Here is a 24,494-nt window from a genome sequence, read left to right on the forward strand (position 1 = left end):
TAAGGTTACTCAATTAGCACTTAATAAGGAAAATGTTAAATGAAATGCCATCACATCCTACAACTGTTTTGAGTAACTACCAACAAATTCTAAACAAAAAGAAGATGATTATTAGTAGGCAATATGTGCCAAATGCCTAGAAAAATCAATAAACCAGTTGTGTTTAATTACAAAAATTTTCAAAAAATCTTAAATAAACAGCCTCTATGATGGAAAATGCTGTATGGAAAAGGCTGTATCTTTATGGCCCTGAGAATAACTTCTAAAAAGTGACTCAAGCAGGACTTTTGGAATGCTGGAGTAAGGAGCTCAACAGACCTTCTCAAAAAGCAATGATAAAATGGAATGAAATTGTCAAACTAACGTTTCAGAATTTTGAAATGGACCAAAAGTACAATTTCATTGTAAATGGACCAAAGGCATACAAAAAATGGAGAAATGTTTATTCAAGAAGAAAAATCCTAAATTTTGGGTAATAATATTGGGAGTCCATGGTGTTTTAGCCTGGAGCTGCTTCCAAACCCCAACCAGTACCATCAGTTTCCTAGCTCTACTGGAGTGAGACGAGCTGTGAAAACAGCAGTTTTATTGCCTGAGAGGGATGTTTTGTTTTGGAGGAAAGGTCAGAAAAAGCTCATGCTCCTAGGCACTGTCAGAAAGAGTAGCCATCTTGATGTTAAGAGAATGAGGAAGACCAAGGTCACAGCTGGCCTAAGGTGACGACGGTTGGATCTAGTAACAAACTGGCAAACTAGCTAGAAATTTAACAAGGAGATTGAGAGAACGAAACATACATATGAGGCCTTGATAAGAGATTACATATCCCTTTGGTAGACTGAGGGGCTGCACATTAGTACAAGGTGAGACTAGGGAGCGATTCGCCTAACCCCTGGTGATCATGAAGCCACACACCTAGGTAAAGATGAAAAAGAGGGCAGACAAGCAAGTAAAGTCAGGGAAGATTTGTAAACTGATGGAACGTAGAATGTATTCCCCAAACCACATGTATATCCATTGGCAAAGGGTGGAAATGTTATTGGTCTTTCAACATGAAGGAAATCAAAATACGTCACACCAAAATATGCTACTTTATCACAAGGATTATTTTGAGCTGAAGGCATTTGAGAAGCAGTTACAAGAAAAGTTTCCTGCCTTCTCCCTATTTGCCTAAAAGCAGGACATAAATTTTCAAAAGGTGTTCCTCCTCCCCTTTCCACCAGGAAGGACAAAAACTAATCACTGGAAACAACTATAGATTGTATCAGCCTGGTAGCCTTTATCTACCAATAGTTTTTCATCTATTTACCTTCCATAGTTTGTTGGTCTTAGAAGGCTAAAATGGCTTTCCTTTGTCCTGTCATTTCTTTTTTTGTTGTTAATTTTATTATGTTATGTTAATCACCATACATTACATCATTAGTTTTTAATGTAGTGTTCCATGATTCATTGTTTGCGTATAACACCCAGTGCTCCATTCAATACACGCCCTCTTTAATACCCATCACCAGGCTAACCCATCCCCCCACCCTCCCTCCCTTCTAGAACCCTCAGTTTGTTTCTCAGAGTCCATAGTCTCTCATGGTTCATCTCCCCCTCTGATTCCCCCCCCTTCATTTTTCCCTTCCTACTATCTTCTTCTCTTTTTTTTTTTAACATATAATGTATTATTTGTTTCAGAGGTACAGGTCTGTGATTCAACAGTCTCGTGTCCTGTCATTTCTTTACAAATGTATTGTTCTTTGTTGAATATGCTATGTAAACCTGAATTCTAAGCCACCTCTTTGAGTTACTCTTTCTTTAGTTCCTCATATATACGCAGGTTAACAAACTTCTGTTTGTTTTTGTCTTGCTAATCTGTCTTTTATTACAGAACCCCAGCCAAGAAGCTAAGATGAACAGAGGAAAAATTTTTCTTCCTCCCCTACAAACACAACCTCTGACCAATCATTGGCAGCACACCAAGTCATGCTGACTCAAGGATGAACTCTAGGAAACCGGATTTTAAAATAAAAACAAGAATTAAGAAAAAAACAACAAAAAGACTGAGGAGACATCAGTGGCTACACATCAAAGGAGAGGTAGACTTCACAGAACTAGTCCAGGCAACTTACTAAGCAAAGACACAAAATAGCAGCACCAAAAAAAAAAAAAAAAAAACCCAGAAGAGAATGAATCAGAATCCAGAATTTCTACAGTATATCAAAAATGTCCAGTTTTCAACAATAAAATTATGAGATATGGGAAAAAAATAGGAAAGTTTGATTCCTACTGGAAAAGAAAAAAATCAGACAATTGGAACTGTTTCTGAGGGTTCCCAGATAGTGGACTTGGCAGAAAAAGACTAAAAAACAACTATCATAAATATGCTCAAAATACTAAAAGAACCATGCTTAGAGAATTAAAGGAAATTATAATGACAATTATATATAAAATAAAGAATTTCAAAAGAAATTTTTTTAATTGGAATTTCTGGAGTTGAAATGTACAATAACTGACTCGATGACTACATCTGACTCTAGAAAAAAGAAAAATAGTATTTTTTATTTCCATATAATTTATTCCATGAGGCCAGTATTACCAAGGCCAAACAGACACAACAACAACAAAAAAAGTTGCAGACCAATATCTCTTATGAAGATAGATGTAAAAATTCCCCCACAAAATATTAGTAAGCCAAATCCAGTGATGATGATGATGATGATGATGATTATATACCATGACCAAGTGGGATTCATCCCAGGAATGTAAAGTTTGTTTAACATTTCAAGATCAATTTATGTAACATGTTTATTAGGCTAAAGAACAAAAAAAATCACATGATCATCTTAATGTCCTAATGTTAACATCAAAAAGAATCTGAGTGAATGATTAAAACTCTCATGAGAAAAATCAGAAAACATACTCACACTTTGCATTTTCTCTCTTCCTAGCCAAAAAATTGATCAACTGTGAGATATTTAAAATCATTGTTTTCCTGGGTAAAGTACTACAGAAATCCTTTTCCTACATTTGCAATAACTTCTTACCTCAAAAAGACGAATAAGAGTTTTTCTTTTTTCTAAGGGCTGGATAAAGCTGAAGAAAGCATTTTTCTCCTATACCCTACATACGTTCATAGAAAATAAGGATGTTTCTATTTATTGATATATATTGATACTGAAATTACAACCACAAAACTTAAACTATTATATTTAAGGCACTGGGGAGTCTGGATAGTTTGGATGCTAAAATTTGTCAGTATGGTAGATAAGAGTGTCAACAAGACCAAAGATTCCCTGAAAAGGAAACATCAGAGGTCAGTGGAAATTGCTTTCTTATTAGTAACTTCAGTTGCTCACGGGATGCGGGTTGTTATGGAAATTAGAGTAAGGTTGACAAAAATTTGAAGACTGAGAAATATTGTCATAATGGGCAAGAGCTCATCTACACACTCTGCATAAAACCTTTCTTGAGTTGTGCCTAAAACCAGCCTGATCTCCTGTTTTATCAAGTTCAAAATAAGTCTCCCACGGTTCTGAAAGCCAGTCTGATTTCTCTTTTTGCCTTTGTTTACCCAGCATTCTTATGGAGCCTCAGTTACAGGGGAAGGGGGAATATCATGGTATTTAGCAACAAATGGACCTTATTTAACAGGTCTGAGAGATTACAAAGATCTTTAACACTAGAGTTTGATTCCTGATTTTTGTAAAGAAAAGTTGGTATTATCCTGTTTCTCAGAATTAAACTAAAAAGCAGTGAGAAATTTTAAAAGAGAAATTCTCAGTCACATTCAATTTAAGACAGGAATGGGACTGTCAGCACAAACTAAACTTTTTTTTTTAATTTTATTTTATTACGTTATGTTAGTCACCATACAATACATCTGTTCTTGATGTAGTGATCCACGATTCATTGTTTTCGTATAACACCCAGTGCTCCATGCAGTGTGTGCCTTCCTTAATACCCATCACTTGGCTCACCCATCCCCCCACCTCCCTCCCCTCTAAAACCCTCAGTTTGTTTCTCAGAGTCCATAGTCTCTCATGGTTCCTCTCTCTCCGATTCCCGCCCCCCTTCATTTTTCCCTTCCTTCTCCTAATGTCCTCCATGCTATTCCTTATGTTCCACAAATAAGTGAAACCATATGATAATTGACTTTCTCTGCTTGACTTATTTCACTTAGCATAATCTCCTCCAGTCCCATCCATGTTGATGAAAAAGTTGGGTATTCATCCTTTCTGATGGCTGAGTAATATTCAATTGTATATATGGACCACATCTTCCTTATCCGTTCATCTCTTGAAGGGCATCACAGCTTTTTCCACAGTTTGGCTATTGTGGACATTGCTGCTATGAACACTGGGGTGCATAAGGCCTTTCTTTTCACTACATCTGTGTCTTTGGGGTAAATACCTAGGAGTGCAATTGCTAGGTCATAGGGTACCTCTATTTTGAATTTTCTGAGGCACCGCCACACTGTTTTCCAAAGTGGCTGTACCAACTTGCATTCCCATCAACAGTGTAAGAGGGTTCCCTTTCTCCACAACCTCTCCAACATTTGTTGTTTCTTGCCTTGTCAATTTTTGCCATTCTAACTGGCGTAAGGTGGTATCTCAGTGTGGATTTGATTTTAATTTCCCTGATGGCTAATGATGATGAACATTTTTTCATTGTCTTTTAGCCATTTGTATGTCTTCTTTGAAGAAGTGTCTGTTCATGTCTTCTGCCCATTTTTTGACTTGATTATTTGTTTTTTGGGTGTTGAGTTTGAGAAGTTCTTTATAGATCTTGGATACCAGCCCTTTATCTGTAGTGTCATTTGCAAATATCTTCTCCCATTCTGTGGGCTGCCACTTCGTTTTGTTGACTGTTTCCTTTGTTGTGTAGAAGCTTTTTATCTTGATGAAGTCCCAAAAGTTCATTTTTGTTTTTGTTTCACTAGCCTTTGGAGATATATCTTGAAAGAAGTTGCTGTGGCCGATGTCAAAGAGGTTACTGCCTATGTTCTCCTCTAGGATTTTGATGGATTCCTGTCTCACATTGAGGTCTTTCATCCATTTGAGTTTATCTTTGTGAATGGTATTAGAGAATGGTCCAGTTTCATTCTTCTGCATGTGGCTGTCCAATTTTCCCAGCACCATTTATTGAAGAGACTGTCTTTTTTTCCATTGCATATTTTTTCCTGCTTTGTCAAAGATTATTTGACCATAGAGTTGAGGGTCCACAGATTAAACTTTTAAAATAGCTTTGCATAGGGAATAAAAGCAGCATTCCTGGTTTGCTCTTCTACATCTTGAAGGTACAGAGCTCAAAGCTGCATCATCAATGTTACAAGTAATCAGGAGTAGGGAGTGAGTGTCCATAGGGCATCTCTCATAAAAACCTCATATTTCTCAATGAGAGTATCTCCCCTTTTCACAAGCAAAGAGAGGCAAACCTCTTTGTTCACTCTTCTAGATATCGAGTTCATATTTTCATGAATATTCAGAAATAATTTAATTTTTTCACTATAGCAGACCACAGGCTGGTGTTTTCATTTACTTTTTAGTTGTTGATATTGATATTACCACCGCCTTTGAGAGTCGTTTTTTCTCAAATCATGGAGCCAACTGTCATTAAGAAGACGATAAGGTTTCTGCATTTATTTCAATCTTTTTCAATGGTACCTTGAAAAATAATGCTCTAATGCAAAGAACTTTAAGTCAACAGACTTAAGTAGAGGTCTGGACTTTGTCACTAACCAGCTATGAACACTGGGACAATTTCCTTAGTCTCTCTGAGACTCTGGAGGATAGTGATGATAATGCCTATCTGGAGGGCGAGAAAGATGATTTAAAGAAATACCATATATAAATGGTACCATAAACATATGTTTATGTTAGAGCCTGACTGAGAGGGTACATTCAGGAAGACAAATAAAGGGGTATTTTCAAAATCAAAGCTGAATGTTTGATCTTAGGAATTACCTGGCTCCTTCAATTCTAATTCATGTGTTCTGAAAAAATTAAAATTGTATAAAAATTGCATTACATTAAGAATTTTCCAGTACTTAATGTCTCTTCTACAGGCAAGGGTGAGCACACTATCCTCAAGGAGACAACCCAATCTACCACCTGTTTCTGCAAATTAAATCTATTAGAACACAGCACATCCAGTCATTTACATACTATGACCGCTTTTGCACTGCAAAGGCAGAGTTAAGTAGGTGTGACAGAAATTTATGGCCTGTAAAGCCAAAATCTTTACTATCTGGCTCTTTACAGGAAAAGTTTATCTATTCCTCCTGAGAGTAGAGAGCACTATACAGGCACATACAACAAAATCAGTATCAGAACCCATTTAGTCTTGTAGGTAATGTCAAGCTTAAGCATTCAAATTTAACCAACTAAGAGAAGAAATTATGAGTAGGGGGAAAAAAACAAATAAATAAACTGTGGCTGTTTACTACCCAGTCTCTGACAAAAATTCCAAAAGAATATGTCACGGATATGGTCCAGTGGAATTTCTTAGAAAGTCTACATTTTGGGGTTTTTTTCATTATTTAAAATCAATTAATTAACATATAGTGTATTATTAGTTTCAGAAGTAGAGGTCAGTGATTCATCAGTTGCATATAACACCCAGTGCTCAATACATCAAGTGTCCTCTTTAATACCCATCACCCAGTTACCCCATCCCCCTTACCTCCCCTCCAGTAACCCTCAGTTTGTTTACTATAGTGAAGAGTCTCTTACCTATCCCTCTCTGATTTTGTCTTATTTTATTTTTCCCTCCCTTCCCCTATGTACATCTGTTTTGTTTCTTAATTTCCATATATGAGTGAAATCATATGGTATTTGTCTTTCTCTGACTAACTTATTTCGCTTAGCATAATACCCTCTAGTTCCATCCCTATCAATGTAAATGGTAAGATTTCATCCTTTTTTGATGGCTAAGTAGCATTCCATTGTGTGTGTGTGTGTGTGTGTGTGTGTGTACAACGTCTTCTTTATCCATTCATCTGTCGATGGACATCTGGGCTCTTTCCATAGTTGGCTATTGTGGGCATTGCTGCTATAAACATTAGGGTGCAGGTGTCCCTTCAAATCACTATATTTGTATCCTTTGGATAAATACCTAGTAGTGCAATTGCTGGGTTGTAGGGTAGTTCTATTTTTTAAATTTTTGAGGAACCTCCATACTGTTTTCCAGAGTGGCTGCACCAGCTTGCATTCCCACCAACAGTGCAAGAGGGTTCCCCTTTCTCCGCATCCCTGCCAACATCTGTCGTTTCCTGACTTGTTAATTTTAGCCATTCTGACTGGTGTGAGGTGGTATCTCATTGTGGTTTTGATTTGGATTTCCCTGATGCTGAGTGATGTTGAGTATTTTTTCATGTGTCTGTTGGCCATTTGGATGTCTTCTTTGGAAAAATGTTTGTTTATGTCTTCTGCCCATTTCTTGATTGGATTAGGTTTTTTGGGGGTGTTGAGTTTGATAAGTTCTTTATAGATTTTGGATACAAGCCCTTTATCTGATATGTCATTTGCAAATATCTTCTCCCATTTTGTAGGTTGTTTTTTAGTTTTAACGTGTTTCCTTTGCCGTGTGAAAGCTTTTTATCTTGATGAAGTCCCAATAGTTCATTTTTGCTTTTGTTTCCCTCACCGTTGAAGATGTGTCTAGCAGGAAGTTGCTGTGGCCGAGGTTAAAAAGGTGGCTGCCTGTGTTCTCCTCTAGGATTTTGATGGATTCCTGTCTCACATTTAGGTCTTTTATCCATCCATTTTGAGTCTATTTTTATGTATGGTGTAAAAAAAATGGTCCAGTTTCATTCTTCTGCATGTGGCTGTCCAATTTTCCCACACCATTTGTTGAAGAGCCTGTCTTTTTTCCATTGGATATTCTTTCCTTCTTTGTCCAAGATTAGTTAACCATAGAGTTGAGGGTCCATTTCTGGGCTCTCTATTCTGTTCCATTGATCTATGTGTTTGTTTTTGTGCCAGTACCATACTATCTTGATGATCACAGCTTTATAATATAGCTTGAAGTCTGGAAATGTGGTACCTCCAGCTTTGCTTTTCATTTTCAGGATTGCTTTGGCTATTTGGGGTCTTTTGTGGTTCCATACAAATTTTAAGATTGTTTGTTCAAGCTTTGTGAAAAATGTCGATGGTATTTTGATAGGGGTTGCATTGAATGTGTAGATTGCTCTGGGTAGCATAGACAGTTTAACAATATTTGTTCTTCCAATCCATGAGCATGGAATGTTTTTCCATTTCTTCGTGTCTTTCTCAATTTCTTTCATGAGCATTCTACAGTTTTCAGAGTACAGATCCTTTACCTCTTTGGTTAGGTTTATTCCTAGGTATCTTATGGATTTTGATGGAATTGTAAATGTGATTGATTCCTTGATTTCTCTTTCTTTTGTCTCATTGTTAGTGTGTAGAAATGCAACTGACTCCTGCACATTGATTTTATATCCTGCCACTTTGCTGAATTCCTGTCTGAGTTCTAGCAGTTTTGGGGTAGTCTTTTGAGTTTTCAACATGGAGTGTCATGTTATCTGTGAAGAGTGAGAGTTTGACTTCTTCTTTGCTGATTAGGATGCCTTTTATTTCTTTTTGTTGTCTGTCTGATTGCTGAGGCTAAGACTTCCAGTACTATGTTGAAGAACGGTGGTGAGAGTGGACATTCCTGTTGTGTTCCTGACTTTAGGGGAAAAGTTCTCAGTTTTTCCCCCATTGGGGATGATATTCACTGTGGGTTTTTTGCATATGGCTTTCGTATATGTTACCTCTATCCCTACACTGCAGAGAGTTTTAATCATGCTGTATTTTGTCAAATGCCTTTTCTGCATCTATTGAGAGGATCATATGGTTCTTGTCTTTTCTTTTATTAGTGTGGTGTATCACATTGTTTGATTTGCAGATGCTGAACCACCCTTGCAGCCCAGGAATAAATCCCACTTGATCATGATGAATAACCCTTTTAATGAACTGTTGGATTTGATTAGCTAGTATCTTGGTGAAAATTTTTGCATTCATGTTAATCAGGGATACTGGCCTGTCATTCTCCTTTTTAGTGGGGTCATTGGTTTTGGAATCAAAGTGATGCTGGCCTCATAGAATGAGTTTGGAAGTTTTCCTTCCATTTCTATTTTGTGGAACAGTTTCAGAAGAATAGGTATAAATTCTTCTTTAAATGTTTAATAGAATTCCCCTGGGAAGCCATCCAGCCATGGGCTCTTGTTTGTTGGGAGATTTTTGATTACTGCTTCAATTTCTTTGCTGGTTATGGGTCTGTTCAAATTTTCTATTTCTTCCTGTTTCAGTTTGGTGTTTATATGTTTCTAGGAATGCATCCATTTCTTCCAGATTGCCTAATTTTTTGGCCTATAGTTTCTCATAATTTGCTCTTATAATTGTTTGTATTTCTTCAGTGCTGGTTGTGATCCCTCCTCTTTCATTTATGATTTTATTTGTTTGTGTCCTTTCTCTTTTCTTTTTGATAAGTCTGGCTAGGGGTTTATAGATCTTACTAGTTCTTTCAAAGAACCAGCTCCTAGTTTCACTGATCTGTTCTACTGGGTTTTTTTTTATTTCTAAGAAAGTCTACGTTTTGATGTGGGGTGGGGGGCTGAAAATAAGCTTTCTTAACATATTTGCCAACTGAAATTATCCACACACAGGTAATTTGTTGAAGTATACGTTTATTCCTAAATAGACTTGTTACTTGAATGACAACTAGGTACCAAAAAGTCACAGAAATGTTATGTCACAGGCACTAAGACCCCTGTGTGTTTTCAAAATTTAAACAAGACTGTTCAAGTGACAGACACGCATGGAAGATGAGAGTCTACCAGCCTTTCTCAACCAGGATTCATTCCATGAGAGCATTAAGCCCTAATGACCCAAGACGTATGTCATATATAATTAATTATCTCCTATGTCTCTAGAAGGGTACTAACATACTATCCTTAGGAGAACTGAGGAATGAGTAACTCAATCATTTTCTATATATCTTAATTTTCTCAAAGAACCCTAGTAGACAAAAGCTGTTAGATAGAGGATTGAGGGACTATGACTTAGTCACATTTTCTAGACACAACCTATAAAAGCCCTACTCTCTGTCCTGAGCTTTGAACATCAAGAAATGTCTATAGGGTGTGAATTAGAGACAAACAAACTAGGTTAAGAAATTATAAAGAGGGCGCCTGGGTGGCTCAGTCGTTAAGCGTCTGCCTTCGGCTCAGGTCATGATCCCAGGGTCCTGGGATCGAGCCCCGCATCGGGCTCCCTGCTCTGCGGGAAGCCTGCTTCTCCCTCTCCCACTCCCCCTGCTTGTGTTCCCTCTCTCGCTGTGTCTCTGTCAAATAAATAAATAAATAAATAAATAAATAAATCTAAAAAAAAAAAAAGAAAGAAATTATAAAGAAACCATAGGATCATCATTGCTCTGGTGTCAGACACTAATGGTGAGGCTTTGGGAAACTAAATGCAATAATGCTTGCTAAGTGCTTTCAATTTAATAGGGGCTCAGTAAAGGATAATGGTTATTAATTTTTAATGATTATAATTATTACATCCACTTCTCAAAATTTTCTAGCAGAAAGAACCACCTTGTTTTAAATGCACCAAATCATAAATGGCCAACCAGTGAGGAGAATGAGCAGAGACTGAGTGAGTAGAATGTCCAGAAGATGGAAATTGGCTTGAAAATGGAGAAAGTGCTTGAAAATATCTTTTAGATTTTCAAGTAAGTTCAGTTAAATAATTCAACGATTTAAATAACTATTCTTATATCCCCTACTGGAAAAAATAATGCAATTTTGTAATGCCTGGATTTTTTTCTTCAAGTTTTTATTTAAATTTCAGTTAGTTAACATACAGTGTAATATCAGTTTTATATGTAGAATTTAGTGATTCATAACTTAGATACAATACCCAGTGCTCGTCACAAGTGCCCTCCTTGGGGCGCCTGGGTGGCTCAGTGATTAAGCGTCTGCCTTTGGCTCAGGTCATGATCCCAGTGTCCTGGATCGAGCCCCACATCAGGCTCCCTGCTCTGCAGGAGGTCTGCTTCTCCCTCTCCTACACCCCTGCTTGTGTTCCCTTTCTTGCTGTGTCTCTCTCTGTCAAATAAATAAATAAAATCTTTAGAAAAAAAAAAAAAACAAGTGCCCTCTTTAATACCCATCACCCATTTAACCCATCCTCCCACCCACTTCCCCTCCAATTCCTTCACTGTAGTTAAGAGTCTGTTTCCTGGTTTGCCTCTCTTTTTTAGCCCTATATTCATCTGTTCTGTTTCTTAAGTTCCACATATGAGTGAAATCATATGGCATTTGTCTTTCTCTGACTGACTTAGTTTGCTTAGCAAAATACTCTCTAGCTCCAACCACATCATTGCAAATGGCAAGATTTCATTCTTTTTCATAGTGTCTGGATTTTTAAAATAATGACTCAAATGTTAACAGAAATACTACAGGTTACAGACTTTGTTGAGAAAGTTAGAAGAGTTTTTATCCTTCAAGAAAATGTCGCTGGTAATTAGGGAAGTGTAAATAAAATAACAAGGAGATAACATTTTTCACATATTAGCTGATAATATATATACATATATAATAAATATCCATAGTTGCCAGTGGCATGAAGAGAAATACTCTCACATTGATAGATGTATAAATTGGTACAACCCTTTTAGCGGATAATATGGCATCTATTTTATGTGTATATCTTTTCACTCAGTGATTCTACTTCTATGAATCTATGCTACAGAACCCTGACATGTTCAAAACAAAATGTTCAAAAATACTATTGCCTTCTTTTTTCACAATAAAAAAAAATTAAAAAATTATCAACATGGAAAAACACATACTAATTATGATTACAATATGCTATAGATGAAATACAACCATCTTAAATCATGGAATAATTTCTATATGTTGATTTGAAAAGCGGTTCCAGGTATACCAATTGAAAAGGGGGGGAAATTCCAGAAAATGATTCTGTTTGTTGTATGATTTTGTTTATGTAAATATTCTTCATATAGATAGGGTGCATTTGTGCACACACATGCACAAATGTGATTCCATATGCAAAGAAAAATATATGGAAAGATATATATCAAAGAAATGATAAGGGTTCTCTCTGGGAAAAGAGATAAAATTGGGAGAAGGTTAACAAGAAGGGAAATAACAGTTTTCACACCCTACTTACTAATTATTTTTAAATAATTTTTTCCTAAGTCATCCAGTTGTTTACATTTTTATCCACACATTCAAACATTCATTTAAGACTTCAGCAACATGAGTTCTGCCAGAGTCCATTCTTGTAGAGCCCCTTCCCCTAGGTCTTTCTTGTTATAACAGTTTTAGGAGCCTGAAGTATTCAGTACTTAGGAGAGAGTCCAGAAGTTACTTGGGAAAGTGTTCCAGAAAGAAAGCCATCAGAGTCTCAGTATCTGCTTCTTTCTTTTTTTTTCAAATTTTTATTTAAATTCTAGCTAGTTAGGGGCACCTGGGTGGCTCAGTTAAGCATCTGCCTTCAGCTAAGGTCATGATCTCAGGATCCTGGGATCAAGCCCTGAATCTGGTTCCCCACTCAGTGTGGAGTCTGCTTCTCCCTCTCCCTCTGTCTCTCCCCATCCCCATTCATTCTCGCTCTCTCTCTCTCTCTCAAGTAAATAAATAAAATATTTAAAAATAAATAAATAAATAAATTTTAGCTAGTTAACATACAGTGTAATATCAGTTTCAGGAGTAGAATTCAGTGGTTCTTCACTTACATACAACACCCAGTGCTCTTCATAATGAGTGCTTTCCTTAATACCCATCACCCATCTAGCCCTTAAATTACTTAAAAATCTCCATCACACATACATTACTTTTGTGATTAAAGGTACTTTGAATCATTACCAATGGATTTGGTATCTATCTTTCTGATTTGGTCCAGATACAGCCCTAGAAGTTTAATCTAATAATCAAGAATTCTTCCATCAATATAAATTAATCACATAGAAAAATTACTTCCAACTTTCAAAAATGAAGGAAAGAACAATAAATTTGTTAGAAGAAATATAAGGATCAAGCAATTAATAGCCTCAATTTAAATTCAACAAACATTCATTTAGTACTAGCAATGTGGCAATCACTGTGAGTTGCTTGGCATTGAGAGATTCTTAAAACAGATATAAGCCCTGACCTAAAGGAATTCTCAGTTTAGTAGAAGCACCTGACATATTAATTGCTTCAATATCCTGAGATAAATACAGTAATTGAAGCATCGAGAGGCTATAAGAACAGTGAAGGGGAGTTCCAGAAGGAAGTCTGAATGATGTTTGCTCCTAGACTCCAAGTTATTAATCGCTAGGAACGGAGACCCATCCATTTAACTACAAATAAGCCCAATTTTTAAAAAACACTGAAGAGGCCATGGAGGCCTTAATAACATTTTTTTACTTAATAAGTAGAAAAGTCAATATCCATGTCAACACCATGTTATATTTTAGCTTACTATGAAGAAATTAAAAGATTCAGGGTTACATCATTTATTTATTTTTTTGCTGAATAGTTCCCATCAATAAAAGCCATGGGCAATTATTCAGTCATTTATAGTTTATAAAGCACCTATATGTACATCATTTTATTTCATCATTATAATTCATTGTTACATGGGAAGAATTTTTCCCATTGCATAGATTAGAGAACAGAGGTTTAGAGAGGTTATAATAGACTATCCCTAGCCAGATGACATTGGAAAAAATGGAGCATTTTTCTTCATCTGGAGGAAGATGCTGGATTTGTAATATAAAATTTAATAATTAGAGAAAATATAACAAAGTGTTCCTGTTTTCTCCATAATTAACAGCTGGACCTTTTTATACCATGCTGATATGATTACAGTAATTATCATGGTTACAAGAATAGAACATACTATAAGAAAAGAGGAAAATATCAGCCTAAATTTTCCTTAGAACTCCTAGCAACTTAGAACTTTGAGCATTTGAAATGCTCAGAATGGCACCTTATTCTTTACGATCTAAGTTTCCTTCATGCAAATTGTTCCCTCCATATGAAGAGGTTTTAGTAATTTAATTTTCCATTTCCACAAGTTAGTTCAGGAAGACACTACATCAACCATGAGACTTTCAGTAAATTCAACACAAAAGAGTTTATTCTAAAAAGGAAAAGTATTGGAATCACATAACATAAATTCTAATAATATATTTGCTTCAGGTATGTCTTGATGCAGGGTCTCAAATAAGGACATAAGGACCCAGACCCTTTTCTTCTACCGGTTCTGCTCTCCTCAATGTTCGCTTCAATCTCAGGGAGTAAAATAATAACCAGTAGTCCCAAACCATAAGCTTCCAGGTTCAAGTACAATAGGAAAAGTGCATATATCTTTTCCTTAGCAACTCTTATTTGTTTTGTTTTGCCTCACTGGCTCTTATTGAGTGACATACTTATTCCTGAACTTGGGCCAGAGAAAAGTGATACTTTGAATGGTTAGGCATAAATCTCAAGTCAATCCCTTAAGCTAGATGTGAGTCAATGTCATGCAAAGCATACAAAATGAGAAGTAAAACAAAGTGTATCCCCACAGGAAAATCAGTATACAGTTGCCAGAAGAAAGCTTAACAGATTCTGAATGGCAGAAACAATAGTCATTCATGACAGTTCCATATAGGTCTTACATTAAACCCTAAGCTCAATTATATTAACTGAAGACTGAGAGTTGGTTTTATAGCATAAAGCTGCCTAAGAACAAGGAAAAGTGCTATATAGATCAAGTTCCCTGGGAAGCAGACTCTGAAATGAAGATTGCATGCATGAAGTTCCCTGGGATATGCATTCATCAACACCCATAAGTGGGTGAAGGAAGCAGTATTGAGCAGTGGAGAAAGTTAAACTCTGCAAAAGTTGGTCTCAGCCCAACCCAGAGGAAACTCTGAAACTAGTATGGTCTTCAGGGTTATCCTGAATTGAGACCAGGGAACCAGGCCTTTTTCCCCCCACATTATCCACTAATTGGATATAAGTTGTTCCTAGGGAGGGGACATAACCTTGGGCAAAATGGCCTTCCACTGAGGGCAGTTTCTGGGAGAGCCTCAGCTGTATGCTTTCCACAGATAACCCTACAAAAAGCTGGGGAATGAGGGGCATGATACTGACGTACATGATCTAGACAGCACACCAGGGCATTGGTGGGTTTGCCCCTTATGCTACCTAGACCCATTGGTAGTAAATTAGTTCACTTCATCTGCAAACACTTCCTTCAGGATTCTGGTTGGCCTCTTTTCCTGGGAAAACTTGCAAGTGGAAAGTTACCAGTTCTAGATTTCTCTCCCCCTCAACTAGCACCTCTGTCAGTCTAAGCCCCAAGATTTTTTTTTTATTTTATTTTTTTTTAAGATTTTATTTATTTGCGAGAGAGACAATGAGAGACAGACAGCATGAGAGGGAGGAGGGTCAGAGGGAGAAGCAGACTCCCTGCTGAGCAGGGAGCCTGATGTGGGACTCGATCACGGGACTCCAGGATCATGACCTGAGCTGAAGGCAGTCGCTTAACCAACTGAGCCACCCAGGTGCCCATAAGCCCCAAGATTTAAGCCCCTGTTCACCATACACTTCTCAGACTAGTTACTGCATTTGCCCATGTGTGGTCAAAATCACCCAGTGGATCATCTGGGTGCGTTATTGTATAACAACAAACCTATCTTCTCCTGATGATAATGGTCAATTATCCATGCCAGAATGGTGCCTCCTTTCTCTGCCTTCCAGTTTCTTGGCACAAAGCTACCAAATAGACTGGACACTTAACCATAGATTAGAATTTAACATACCCAAAATATGTTCCAATTCCAGTCAACACTAGACTCTTCTCATTCTAAGGTGGAAGGGGTTCAATATAATCAACTTATAGTAATCATTACCAAATGGCTAGTTGGTCTCCTCAAGGAACAGTGCCATATCAAGGACTTAGCATTATCTCTGTTGCAGGCAAGTTAGACATTAAGCAGCAACAGAGCAAGACTAAGCTAGGTGGGTTAAAGCCCAAGCTCAGGCTCATGATAGCCTCCATCCTTGCCACTATAGCTATTCCCAGAACTGAGGTAGTGATGACAGAAGCTTGTTGACATCTCCCGGCCAAATCATTGTTATCCACTTCATTGTTTAGTGTCACTTCTGTATGAATGCTCTCTGGTAAATATTAATATATAATATATATAATATAATATATAATACAAAAGCTTTTGGACAAGATGAAGTTAGAGACTGAATTTATACTCCCACCTGAAGCAATAATTTAAAAAAGATAAAATATATGAAACCACAGTTTCAAAACACTAGACATTAGGCAAAAAAATGACAGTGATGCAATGAGTTAAAGAGATCCAGCTGAGAGTCCATATTTAATGAATGGAAAGAAAGAAACTGTCAACCCAAAATTATATACCCAGTGACAATATCTTTTAAAACTGAAGATGAAATAAAGTCTCTTTCAAACATATAACAATTGAAAGAATTCATCAAGAGAAGACCTGCACTACAAAAAGTGGTAAAGGAAGTCCTTCAGGCAGTAGTAGAATGATACCATATGGAAACATGGACCTATACAAAGAAATTAAGAACAGCAGAAATGGTAACTACATGGGTATTTGTGATTTTTTCTTATTTTTAAATATCACAAAACAAATGACTGAACAAAAAGAGCATCAATGTACTGCAGGATTTGTAACACATGTAAAAGTGTGAAACAATAGCATAAAGTTGGAAGGAGAAAAGTGAAAGGATACTACCATAAGGTTCTTATGTGATTTGTACCATAGATGAAGTGGTATAGTACCACTTGCATATATATTATGATAAATTAAACATGTGTACTTTAAACCCTAAATCAGCCACTATAATAACAAAAAATTATAGCGAATAAGCTAATAGAAAAGATAAAATGGAGCCCAAAAAAGCTACAATTAATCCAAATGAAAGCATAAAAAGAGGAAAAGAAATCAAAGAACAGATGGGCATATAGTAGAACATCAAGAGGACAGATAAACTTAACCATATCAATAATCATATTAAATGCAAATGGTCTAAACATGCTAGTAAGACAGAGATTGGGGGGGGGGAGTAAGATCCAACTACATGCTGCTTATAAGAAATGAACTTTAAGTATATAAACACAAATAGATTAAAATTAAATGGATGGAAAAAAGATATACTTTGATAACAATCAAAAGAAAGCTGTGTTGAATATATGAATTTTGGCATCATCTTCAAGCAAAAGGGACTGTACTTGCTTTTATAAGATGGAATGGGCCATTTTTGCAGGCTCAGAGAATTCAGGAAAATAGTAAGTTCTAAGTTTCTTGAGTATTTTAACTTAAATATCCCCATCCCAAGATTCAGCATTCTACTCCCTCCCAACCAGGATCTTTACCTTGGATAGCAGAATTGATGGCTTTGAAAATTCAAATTCTCTACAACTCTGCACTTATGGAACCTGATTCTGATCCTGATACCCAGTGTTCCCATTTCCTGGCTTTGAGAAATAAGAGTTTCTTTATATCTTACTATTGAGGTCCTTTGACTTTCACACTTAAATCAGTGATCAATCACCCACAGCCTTTCATTATCTTTCTGCAATGCATCCATGGCACTCAAGGATAACAAGTTTCACAGATCTTATGATTACTATTTCCCCTAAACCTTTCAAATACCTGGCTATTGAATCTTCTAGTATATTTCCTTCTGCCAGCATCTGATCCTGATTCACCACTATCAGACATTTGAATAATTTCACTGACACATCATACCACAGGCTATCTACATTCCACCTACCATCAAGATTGGGGTCCTCACTGCCAGCTGACCAAGAAGTAATCAACTCCAAAATCTCATTGTAGAGTCTACTTCTCCTTTAATCTACTGGTTCTAACTGTGTTAGGTCAGGATCCCCAGGAAACAGACTCTAAGATATTTGTATTCAAGTAGTTTATTAGAGAAGGCTTTCAAGATAAAACTGTGATGTAGTTCCAACAGAGGTCTCAGCTGATCCCATAGAGAATTCTGAAGCTGTATGTCCCAATCAGAAGCGAGAGGACAAACTCTTATGCCCTACATTGGCCAATCTTTGCATATGGGCTCTTCCTGAAGATGGGTCATAATCTTGGGCAAAAAGACTCTCCTTTGCTGAAGGTAAGATAGACCCTCCACTGTGAGCTATCAGTAAGGTAGACTGTGACAAATTAAACATGTGTACTATAAACCTTAACTCAACTTCTAAAATAACAGCTGAGTGGATTGGGTGCCTTGATGCTAATAGTAGAAGGTGCTGGAGAGAAAGAAGTGGGCAGGTGGGGAATATAGGTAGCACACCATAGATCTACCACAAAGCAATACGGAATGAAAAGAGAAAAAAAAATAATTTTGTTTCTATTCCTAGAGATTCATGAGCTACATAACAAAAAAAATACCACTGCTGCCTCACTTTCTTAGGGGGACAGGAAGATGATAATGAGCAAACATTTTTGGCATCTTTTTCCAAAAGGTAGGAATTTTTGGCATCTTTTTCCAAAAAAATCTGAAAGCATAGATCCCCTATATTTAATAGTTGTCAAATAGTTATGCAGTTATTATAGATGCAAGTTTTTTTTTAACCTCAGGTTGATTGATGGACATATCAGACCATCAGGGAGAAAAGGGAAACAAAGAATCTAGCTGATACTCCTTTTCAGATGAAACAAACCTATTTCCCAAGTGCTAATTTCTCTCTATGGTCAACATGAGCTCAATGCTTCTACTTCATTCTCACTGGACCCATATGGGAAGATTGGTCTACTCAATCCAATAATAATTCTATTGAAGTCATGTTTTTTAATGTGTAGACAAAAATTTGCCTGCCTGAATTTTTTCCAAATAATCATCATGTGAAATAAGTATTCCTGGATCTCTTCTTTCTGCCTCCATTTAATTCAAGTCTTCTCATAAGGAAGCTCTTCTCTTTTAGAGTTAACATGAGACAGACCTATCCAAAAGCAAAGAACTGCTCAAAAAAACAAATTTATCAGACAGTTTCATTTCCCTGACTAAAAGCAGTTTTATTCTAAATTCTATTTCAAATACAACTCACTAAGAACCATCCCCTACATTGTCTACATGGTACCTAATGAAGTCACAAGAAACCATCACACATTCTAACTATACCTCCAAAGTAAGCTTTGACAAAGTACATGCCATGAAACTCATATCATAGGACCACCAAATTTTCAAAGAACTTCAGAAATGAAATAACACCTGCTTTTATATTCCAAAAAAGTCACCATAGAACCCTGATATTTGGGTCACTAACACCAGGGTAATGAGATAACTGCGTAAGTCTGCTCAAGATGCCATAACAAAATACCATGGACTGTGTGGCTTAAACAACAAAAATTTATCTCTCACAGTTCTTGAGGCTCAGAAGTCCAAGATCAAGGGTGCCAGCCTGTTCAGTTCCTAGTAAGGACCTTCTTCCTGGTTTGCGGATAGTCATTTTCTTGCTGTGTCCTCATATGGCACAGAGAGAGCTTTGGCCTCTCTTCCTCTTCTTATATGGACACCAGTCCCACAACGGGGGCCTCCACCTTCATGACCTCATCTAAACCTAATTTTCCCAAAAGCGCCACCTCCAAATACCAACACACTGGGGCTTAGAACTTCAACATAGAAATTTTGGGAAGACATAATCAGTCTATAACACTAACACACTGACAGATTCAAAAATCAGTATTTCAAGGCCATCTTCAGTACATTAAATGAATGCCTGCCTACATTAGCTGCCTTATTATACAAAAATTAAAACTGGTCACAAAAGTATATTTTAACAACTATTTTTAAACATAATTTTAATGATAAATAACTGTTAGGTAAACACTTTTTGTGCTGTGGTCTTGAATTTCATTTTGTACTTTAATTAGTTATTTTATCAGCTAATCTAAACATTTCACATTATGCAGAAAGCTCAAGTATTGAGAAACTGTGGTTAATTTAATTGCCTGGTTAACTAAATATTAAGGCAAAAGATCCTTTAATTCAACAAGTTTTGAATACACACACACATTAATCTATCTATAGCTATATAGTTAAATAAATATAATTAATAGATTATATTATTATATAATATATAATATAATATAATATATATTAATAGATTATATAAGTAGATAAGTTAATCTTTCTTGGTGCCTCAGCATCTTACAAGACTTTAAGAAGACTTTTTTTTTTAAGATTTTTTTATTTTTGTAAGAAGACTTTGATCTGAAATAATATTATGTTACAGGGCACCTGGATGGCACAGTCAGTTAAGCATCTGACTCTTGGTTTTGGCTCAGGTCATGATTTCAGGGTGGTGAGTTTGAGTCCCACATCAGGCTCTGTACTCAGCACAGAGTCTGCTTAGGACTCTCCCTCTCCCCCTCTCCCCCTGCACTCTCTATCTCTCTCTGTCAAATAAATAAATAAATCTTTAAAAAAATAATATTATACAATAAATGCAGATGGTCATCATCAGTCTGTCCTGTGCATATCAGAGTAGGTTTGTGTATTTTTCAACTTCTAAAAAGGAGATGGAAAATAATTTAGAGTTCTCCATTAAATGGATGTAATACATATTGATAAATAACATGTACAAGTCCAACCAATCAGGTGTTTCACAGTCACCAAGAGAAACGCCCTTCTGTTAACCTAGAATAACAGAAGCTTATCACTAATATTCACAATATCATAAAGCAGATGAAATTACTTGTAATAGTATAGTCATCATGGCTTTGGTACTCCCAGCTACAGAATATTCAGCAGGCTTTAGCAATAACAGTTGTTTGGTCTTGAAAGATATGACAAATTCAAGCTTAAAACCCTAAGATATATTTCTTTGCCCAGCATTTAGACTTCCCAAAGTGAGGATTTGTTTGAGGACATTCAATAAGAAAAGGTTGTATTAACCCTCCCACCTATCTACTCAGTTCCAATCCAAGAGCTACCTGGGAATTAACAGATTCCCTTCTTATCCAGCCCATCGAGTCCCTGACCCAGTCATCTCTGTTAATCTAACAATTGGCTCCATTTGCCTAACACAGCATTCTGTAAGTATGGCTGGGACTGAGGTAGAAGAGTAAACAGTTGGTGTGAATTTCTGTGAAGCAGGGTTAAGAATATATAAAGTCTAATCAGTCAGGTTTGAATATAATGGAAGTTAATTCACAGGAATCTACTTGACTCGGTTTCCTATATATGAACCCCTCAGGAACAACATCTTCCAAAATCCTTTTCCCCTAATTCTACCAAACAAAACAAATATGAGGTCTTTCTCTTTATCAAACCATGAACCCAGCTTTTACACAGCACCTAGATTTCTCCCTACACAATTAACAACTTTTCATCCCAATTTCATTTAAATAACTTATTCCCAGGAATTTGTATGACTAATTACTCCTAATTTTTTGGAGGCATATATTCATTATTTTTAGTAATAACTTCACTTAGAAAAGTCTTTTTATATTTCATGTATCCTAGAGCCTATTCTGAAATCTCTGGGCACTTGCATGTATGACTCTTGAGTTTAGTACTTAAATGATGGTCCTTGGATACACTGGACAAAATAGAGAAATTATCAGTCCACATTCATGTCGAATCCCATTTTTCCCTACTCTGGGATCAGCAGTGGGCTTTTAAGGTTTTCACTGAAACAGACAGATGAAGGTTATACCTTGACTGTGTCCCCAAAAGTATCTCTTCTCTGAAAAACATTGGTTAACAGTTGTGGTTGGTTAATATTTTTATTAGTTTGGTTTAAATTTAAACCTATAAAATAAAGAATATTTTACCCGAAACAAGATAAAGTAAAATTGGCAATTAAAGCATAGTCTTGGCTTAAGATGCACTCAACTTCAAATTTTTTACACTTTTTATAAATTTGCTGTGCTGGGAATTTTTCTTTTTCCTGTTCAACATTCAGGACAAAGCATGTACATGTCTACAGCCCTATTTGTCAAGAAATAAAAGTAATGCATGAGAGTCACATTTGAATAACAAGAGTGGACTAGACATGAGAGAATAGAACAGGCATAGACAGCTCCAATTCTCCATTTTAAAATGACTTACTATTGTTGGGAATATTAGAACATCAAAAGGATAAATTCAAAACTCAAATTAGTTCCTGTCCTCCCAGGAGAGACAGCTTGCATGATTCTGATCTGTCTTTCATGTGTCGGTCTCACTCAAACTTACAATTTCAAGGGCTGGAGTGTCATTCCAATATGCAAAGGAACGTTGGCGTTAATGAGAATTATATTTAGAAATCCTTCCACTGGGAGATAGAATATAATATTAAACTTGTGAATTTCAAGGTCATAACAAGGACATATTGACAAGCTAAATTTTCAAAACTATGTAAATTAGCGACTTGGATAATCACAGACTCTACAAATCAGCTCAAATTAAAAGGGACAAGTTTGTTCCTTCTTTCCACAATTAAGGATTTGTCAGAATAGGGCTATGTTATATTCTGCTAGCAAATAATCCTAAAAAAAATCACTGATTTATAAAAACAAAGTCTAGGGGCGCCTACATGGTTCAGTTGTTAAGCATCTGCCTTCAGCTCAGGTCATGATCCCAGTGTCCTGGGATCGAGCCCCGCATCAGGCTCCCTGCTCAGTGGGAGCTCAGTCCTCTCCCACTCCCCCTGCCTGTGTTCCAATTCTAGCTGTGTCTCTCTGTCAAATAAATAAATAAAATCTTTAAAAATAAATAAAAACAAAGTCTATTTCTCCCTCATACCAATTAGCTGCCATTTCAGGTCTTTTCACTCCTGGTGCCAAGTGACAGAGCAGCAAACATCTCAAAGATTGCTGGTCACTTTGACAATGGGAAAAGAATTAGGTCTAGACAGTACTGTACCAGTGATAAACCTTTTCTGCCTAGAAGTGTCTCTCACATCTCTTACAACTTATTGGCTGAAACAAACCATATGACTGCACCCAACCATAATGGGGAAGGGAAGTACAATTTTTAACAACAACAACAAAAGTCCCTGTCCTTAGAAACTTAAAACTAGTGAAGGGAGGCATACACATACAAAATACATAAATAAATGGAGGTGATAACGACCCATTGTAGTAAGTGACACAGAGGAGATAACCAAAGATGTGGTAGACATGATGAGATACCACCTCACACCTGTCAGAATGGCTAAAATGAACACAGGAAGCAACAGATGTTGTCACGGATGTGGAGAAAGGGGAACCCTCTTACACTATTGGTGGGAATGCAAACTAGTACACACTCTGGGAAACAGTGTGGAGGTTTCTTGAAAAGTTAAAAATAGAATTACCCTATGATCCAGCAATTGCACTACTAGGTATTTACCCAAAGGATGCAAAAATACAGATTCAATGGGATACACACACCCCGATGTTTATAGCAGCGTTATCAATAATAGCCAAACTATGGAAAGAGCCCAAGTGTCCATCAGCTGATGAATGGATAAAGAAGAAGTGGTGTGTACACACACACACACACACACACACACACATACACACACACACTGGAATATTACTCAGCCATCAAAAAGAATGAAATCTTGCCATTTGCAACATGTGGATGGAGCTAGAGTGTATTATGCTAAGTGAAATTAGTCACAGAAGGACAAATACCATATGATTTCACTCATACATGTAATTTAGGAAACAAAACAGACGAACATATGGGAAGGGAAAAAAAGAGAGAGAAGCAAATCGTAAGAGACTCTGAATGATGGAGAACAAACTGAGGGTTGATGGAGGAAGGTGAGTGGGTGGAAGATGGGCTAAAATGGGTGATGGGTATTAGGGAGGACACTTGTTATGATAAACACTGGGTAGAACACATAAGCGATGAATCACTGAATTCTTCTCCTGAAACCAATATTACATATATGTTAACTCACTAGAATTTAAATAGAAATTTGGAGAAAAAAATAAAGAGACATCAAGAGAGGAAAAATATCATCAAAAAAAAACCCCACAAAAATGTGAGGGGAGAGAGATGAATAAGAAGGTCCATTTTGGGATGCCTGGGTGGCTCAGTCGGTTAAGCGTCTGCCTTCGGCTCAGGTCATGATCCCAGGGTCCTGGGATCGAGTCCCGCATTGGGCTCCCTACTCCGAGGGGAGCCTGCTTCTCCCTCTGCCTCTGCCTCTCCCTCTCTCTGTCTCTCATGAATGAATAAATAAAATCTTTAAAAAAAAAAATGAAAGAAAAAAAAAAGAAGGTCCATTTTATTTCTTTTTAAGATTAACTTATTTATTTTAGAAAGAGAGCATGCAAGCAGGGGGTGGTGCAGAGGGAAAGGGAGAGAATCCTCAAGGAAATTCCCCACTGAGCACAGAGCCCGATGTGGCAATCGATCCCAGGACCCTGAGATCATAACCTGAGCCAAAATCAAGAGTCGGCCCTCAAATGACTGAGCCACTCAGGTACCCCAAGAAGGCTCCTTTTACATAATGTGGTTAGTT

Source organism: Phoca vitulina, unplaced genomic scaffold, assembly GCF_004348235.1.
Source record: "Phoca vitulina isolate PV1807 unplaced genomic scaffold, GSC_HSeal_1.0 scaffold6, whole genome shotgun sequence".
Lineage (NCBI taxonomy): Eukaryota > Metazoa > Chordata > Mammalia > Carnivora > Phocidae > Phoca > Phoca vitulina.